The sequence below is a fragment of the Salmo salar genome, chromosome 06 (assembly GCF_965601325.2).
Source record: "Salmo salar chromosome 06, fSalSal1, whole genome shotgun sequence".
Classification (NCBI taxonomy): Eukaryota; Metazoa; Chordata; class Actinopteri; order Salmoniformes; family Salmonidae; genus Salmo; species Salmo salar.
This window is the reverse complement of record NC_138296.1, coordinates 49,024,657-49,030,533: the sequence shown is the minus strand read 5'-3', so window position 1 is coordinate 49,030,533 and position 5,877 is coordinate 49,024,657.

Here is a 5,877-nt window from a genome sequence, read left to right as displayed (position 1 = left end):
AGGAGCTGCTTCCCTGGGCTCCTTCCTACTTTCTTTCTCTTTGGCTAATTCCCAAATTACCATGTTCCGCTCACCCCTCCATCGGCGCATTCATGCACGCCTCAACCATATGAACAAGTGCCCCAAAGCTGACAGTCTTTATTTGTACTATTTTCTACATTGTAGACATCAAAACTATGAAATAGCACATAGGGAATCATGTAGTAACGAAAAAAGTGTCAAACAAATCAACATATATTTGATATTTCAGATTCTATTTTATAGTGTTGATGTCTTCACTATTTATACAATGTAGAAAATAGTGAAAATAAAGATCATCTCTGGAATGAGTAGGTCTGTCCAAACATTTGACTGGTACTGTATGTAAACACCATACTCTGCTTATCTTAATCGGTATTTCACAATCGAAGTAAGCATATGCCTATTAAAACACACTTTTGTTCTGAGCAATCTTTCAAATGATAAGGACATGTAAACAGCTTAATCAGCATTCCAGCGGTGTACTGTATTTGATCTGCACATGTGCCAGCACTGGTAGCGCAAACCTCCCTCTTATGTGAGAGTGAAGTGAGTTTGGAAATACTGAAAGTATGCATCTTTAGAAATAGTGTTCACATAAAAACTTTATATGTCCCAACTCAAAATCAAATAGTCTTCCAAAAACGTAGACGGTCACTGTGGTAGAGCATTTATTTTGATTGGCTTATTAGGAAAATCGTTCTTTTTTGCAAAGCACCTAAATGTTTTAAACAATCTATTATATTAGTCTGACTATCCACAATAATCGCATTATTGTGTGCATGTAACCGTGTTCAATGAGAAAAGTTAATAAATATTCCTTAGTCGTTCATTGTTATCGAAATCTAAAGGCACAACCTGCGGTAGATTAGAGCCAATGTTTTAAGTAGTTATTAATCCAACCTCGTGAAAGTCACTGACCTTGCAGCTTAACAACTATAAGAGCAGAAGCATTTCCAATTCAATAACGAATTAGCGTAATTCATTTTAATTGTATTGGTTTCTTAAATATACTCAACTAAAATATAAAAGCAACATATGCAACAATTTCAAAGATTTTACTGTGTTACAGTTCATATAACAGTTACAAACATTTTGCTACACCTGCAATAACATCTGCTAATTATGTGACCAATAAGATTTGATTATAAGGAAATTAGTCAATTGAAATAAACTCACTAGGTCCAATACATATGGCCAATTTCACTACATATGTATTGAATTTAAAATAAAATAAAATAAATCGTCAACATGAAAAATAATGTTGAAAATGTTAACATATTTTCGTGGAAGGTTGAAATAAATGATATTGAAATAAATAAAAAAACTACTGAAAGCAAAATGTATAGAATTGTAAAAAATAAAGCAAGAGCAAAACTTTATGTCAAGTGATTGACAATTTAAAAAAAATTATGAATGCAAAGATCTTTTAAGTTAAACTTTCCCATCAACCAATCCTATTTAACCCATTTTGCCTGTGCTCTTGCCTGCATTTACTAACTTTCTTTTTCTTTGCTTTTATTGCTAGTTTTTTATTGTAAGTTTTGGCATTTCTTTTTCGTGAATGTTTTAAAGGGAGGTGTAGACAATGAGACTCCATTGGTCCACTAGTTTTGGAGTACTGGTTCATCTTAACTCAATCAATGAACACATGCTTGTTTATATTGGCTACGTAACCAAACGGTCTGACGTCACCACTACACGCCAAATCTTTTCCCCAGTGGCTGCATGTTCTGAACATGGCAAACCAGTTACCAACACCTGCGCCAAACTTTGGGCAACGGGTAATTCATATGTTTACCTAGGTAGATACATAGTTTATCATTAAATGTATTAGATAGACGCGCTTCTAATATCCTTGCATTATTGACCCGTGACTGACAATTTTGAAGTACGTTAACTTAGTTGGCTGGCTTTGGAGTCAGACTAGCTAGCCAAATGGAAATGGAATGAATCGCAAAACTGCATGCCTGTAACCTTACAGCCAGCCACCGTCAGCCATAGTGAAAGGTTAGCAGTGTGTGTGTGTGTGTGTGTGTGTGTGTGTGTGTGTGTGTGTGTGTGTGTGTGTGTGTGTGTGTGTGTGTGTGTGTGTGTGTGTGTGTGTGTGTGTGTGTGTGAGAGAGATAAAACAGCGACAACCCTTAATAGCTATTCCCCTAACAATACCTGAAGTCTAGACACAATCTTGTCTGATACCAGCTGGTCAAATTACAGTTTTCATATGTCCTCACAGGTGATGAGGAGGCACATTATGGAGAGGCTCCTGTACAGATTGCAGCAGGCCATGCAACGCCTTCCACTGGATCTTGGATACTTACAGTTTGTCTGCACCAGTGAGATTATTAAGTAGACTTGCATGGTCTCTCCAAACTGTGTAGCCTAGTCAATGCTGAAATGGAAGAAAGATGTGCCCCATCAATTGTTGTTGATGACGAAATGGGACGTCCTAAACTGATTGTCAGAACAGCACCGTCGACAGCTGATTGAAATGGATCTGCCTGTACCTTGCATTGCCAAACTGCTCGGCATCTCAACACAAACTTTCCAACGCAGAAGGCAGGAATACGGTGTCATGACGTGGCCCTTTCTGGGTATAGAGCGTGGCATCCCTCTCTCTCTCTCTCTCCTACACCCAGGTTCTGTTATCCCAGGTTGTAAATTCCTGGAGGAGACTCTCTCCTCCTGGCCTTGCAGAAAGAGACACATAGAGCGAACAAAGGAACTTCTTCTACATCACAGAACTTGAGAACTGAACAATATCCATGTTTTGGAGAATGTGTAAACGGTCAGTTGAGAAGCCACCTACTGCATTTTTGTCTTTCCCGCCCTTCTCAGTCCACACCCACTTCCCTTTGTCCACCAAGCCTTCATATCGGCTTAGCCCACAAGGGAACCTCCCCTATCATTTCCTTGTAACCATATCTACTGTTTGTTTGTTTATGCATTTCTGTGATTATTTAGTTAGTTAGTAAATAAATGATTAAGACAATTGATGTATGGATGATTTATAGTAAAGGCTGGGTTCGTGCAGATAACCAACAATTTACTCCGTTTGGAATGAGACTAACGTGAGGTAAAGAATAATTCATTAATTAGAAGACTATTTGATCAGATATTAAAATATCTGAAGAGTTATATTAGGAAAAATAAATTTTGTAATCTGAAGATTTTCCTTGGTGCCCCGACTTCCTAGTTAATTACATTTATATGATTAGTTTAATCACATAATAATAATTACAGAGAATTGATTTGATAAATTAACAGTCTTCACTATAATAATACCAAAGACACAACAACGGTATTGCGGTGAGGGGAACATACAGCCAAATGACAGATGAGGAGCTGGACAATCTGGTGGCCACATTCAGGACAAGTCCATCACAATTAGGATGGTGAGAGGACATCTGATAGCACTGGGTCACAGAGTCCAGTGGATGCAAGTGTGAGACTCAATGCATCGTGTCGATGCTGCAGGAATGCAGGAAAGAATGGCACGACTTTGAGGTGTTGTCAGAACATATTCTGTTTGGGGTCCTCTTTCCCGCATACATTTGGACACCAACCACAAGTTGATCAGGTAAGCTTAGACCCCCTTCAGCTCAGGGGTACACATTATTATCCAATGCTTTCTATTCAAAATAGGTTTGAATTAAACAACCAGCACAGCTATTTTTGTATACATGTATTATTTCTTTGTATTACACGATCAGTTTCATAATGATATCCTATAGATCATGTACCTTGGTGCAACAACCAACAACAAAGCATCAACTGCCCTTGGTTCCTTCCTGGAGTCTGTAGAAAAGCATGGCTTTCCAGTAAGGTAACATCATTGTCACGTCCTGACCATAGTAAGCTGTTATTTTCTATAGTAGACTAGGTCAGGGCGTGACAGGGGGGTTTTCTAGTTGAGTTTTTCTATGTTGTTATGTTCTAGTTTTGTATTTCTATGTTGGGTTGTTCTAGTTTTGTATTTCTATGTTGGGCTTTGTTTGAGATGATCTCCAATTAGAGGCAGCTGGTCATCGTTGTCTCTAATTGGAGGTCATATTTAAGTTGGTGTTTGTCCCACCTGGGTTTGTGGGAGATTATCTTTGAGTCAGTGTATGTTTCACCTCTGCGTCACGGTTTGTTGTTTTTGTCATTCAGTTTATTTATGTATTGCATAGTTTCACAGAGTAAATAAAATGTGGAACGACACACACGCTGCACTTTGGTGCGCTTCTCCTTACGACAGCCGTGGCAATCATTCCCTCAGTAGTGCTGTGTGGAATCAGCCATTTGTACCAGGCGGTGATAAAGCCCGACAGGATACGTTCAATGGTGGATCTGTAAAACTTTGTGAGGGTCTTAGGGGCCAAGCTGAATTTATTCAGCCTCCTGAGGCTGAAAAGGTGCTGTTGCGCCTTCTTCATCACACTGTCTGTATGGGTGGACCATTTCAGATTGTCACTGATGTGTATGCCCAAGGAACTTGAAGCTTTTTACCTTCTCCACTGAGGCCCTGTCGTGTGGATGTGCTCCCTATGCTGTTTCCCGAAGTCCACGATTGGCTCCTTTTGTTTTGTTGACGTTGAGGGAGAGGTTATTTTCCTGGCACCACTCTATCATGGCGCTCACCTCCTTCCTGTAGGCTGTCTAGTTGGTAATCAGGCATACAACTGTTGTGTCATCTGCAAACTTGATGATTGAATTAGAGGTGTGTGTGTGGCCAGGGAATACAGGAGGAGGCAGAGCGTGCACCCTTGTGGGGCCCTTGTGTTGAGGATCAGCATAGTGGAGGTGTTGTTTCCTACCTTCACCACCTGGGTGCGGCACGTCAGGAAGTCCAGGTCCCAGTTGAACAGAGCAGGGTTCAGACCTATGGCTCAAACTTAATGATGAGCTTGGAGGGTACTATGGTGTTGAAGGCTGAGCTGTAGTCAGTAAACACCATTCTTACATAGGTATTCCTCTTCTCCAGATGGGATAGGGAAGTGTGCAGAGCGATGTTGATTGCATCGTCTGTGGATCTATTGGGGCAGTATGCAAATTGAAGTGGGTCTAGGGTGTAAGGTGCGGGTGACATGATCCTTAACTAGCCTCTCAAAGCACTTCATGATGACAGAAGTGAGTGCTACGGGGCGATAGTCATTTTGTTCAGTTACCTTTGCTTTCTTGGATACAGGAACAATGGTGGACATCTTGAGGTGGGGACAGCAGACTGGGATAGGGAGAGATTTAATATGTCCGTAAACGCTCCAGCAAGCTGGTCTGTGCATACTCTCAGGATGCGGCTAGTGATGCTTTCTGGGCCGGCAGCCTTGCGAGGGTTAACACGCTTAAATGTCTTACTCACATCGGCCACAGAGAATGAGAGCCAACAGTCCACGGGAGCGACCCACGCCGGTGGCACAGTGTTATCCTCAGAGTTGGCAAAGAAGGTGTTTAGCTTGTCTGGGAGCAAGACGTCGGTGTCCGCAATGTGGCTGATTTTTCCCTTTGTAATCTGTGATAGTCTGGAGTCTCTGCCACATGTCTCATGTCAAAGCCATTGAATTTCGAGTCCATTTTATCTCTGTACTGACATGTTGCTTGTTTGATTGCCTTACGGAAGGCATAACTGCACTGTTTGTATTCAACCATATTCCCAGTCACCTTGCCTTGGTTAAATGTGGTGGTTCGTGCTTTCAGTTTTCTATCCACGTTTTTTGGTTTGGGTAGGAATAGTCACAGTGGGAACAACATCCCCTATACACTTATTGATTAACTCAGTCACTGTGTCAGTGTATACGTCAATGTTATTCTCAGAAGCAACCCGGAACATATCCCAGTCCACATTATCAACACTATCTTGAAGCATGGATTCTGATTGGT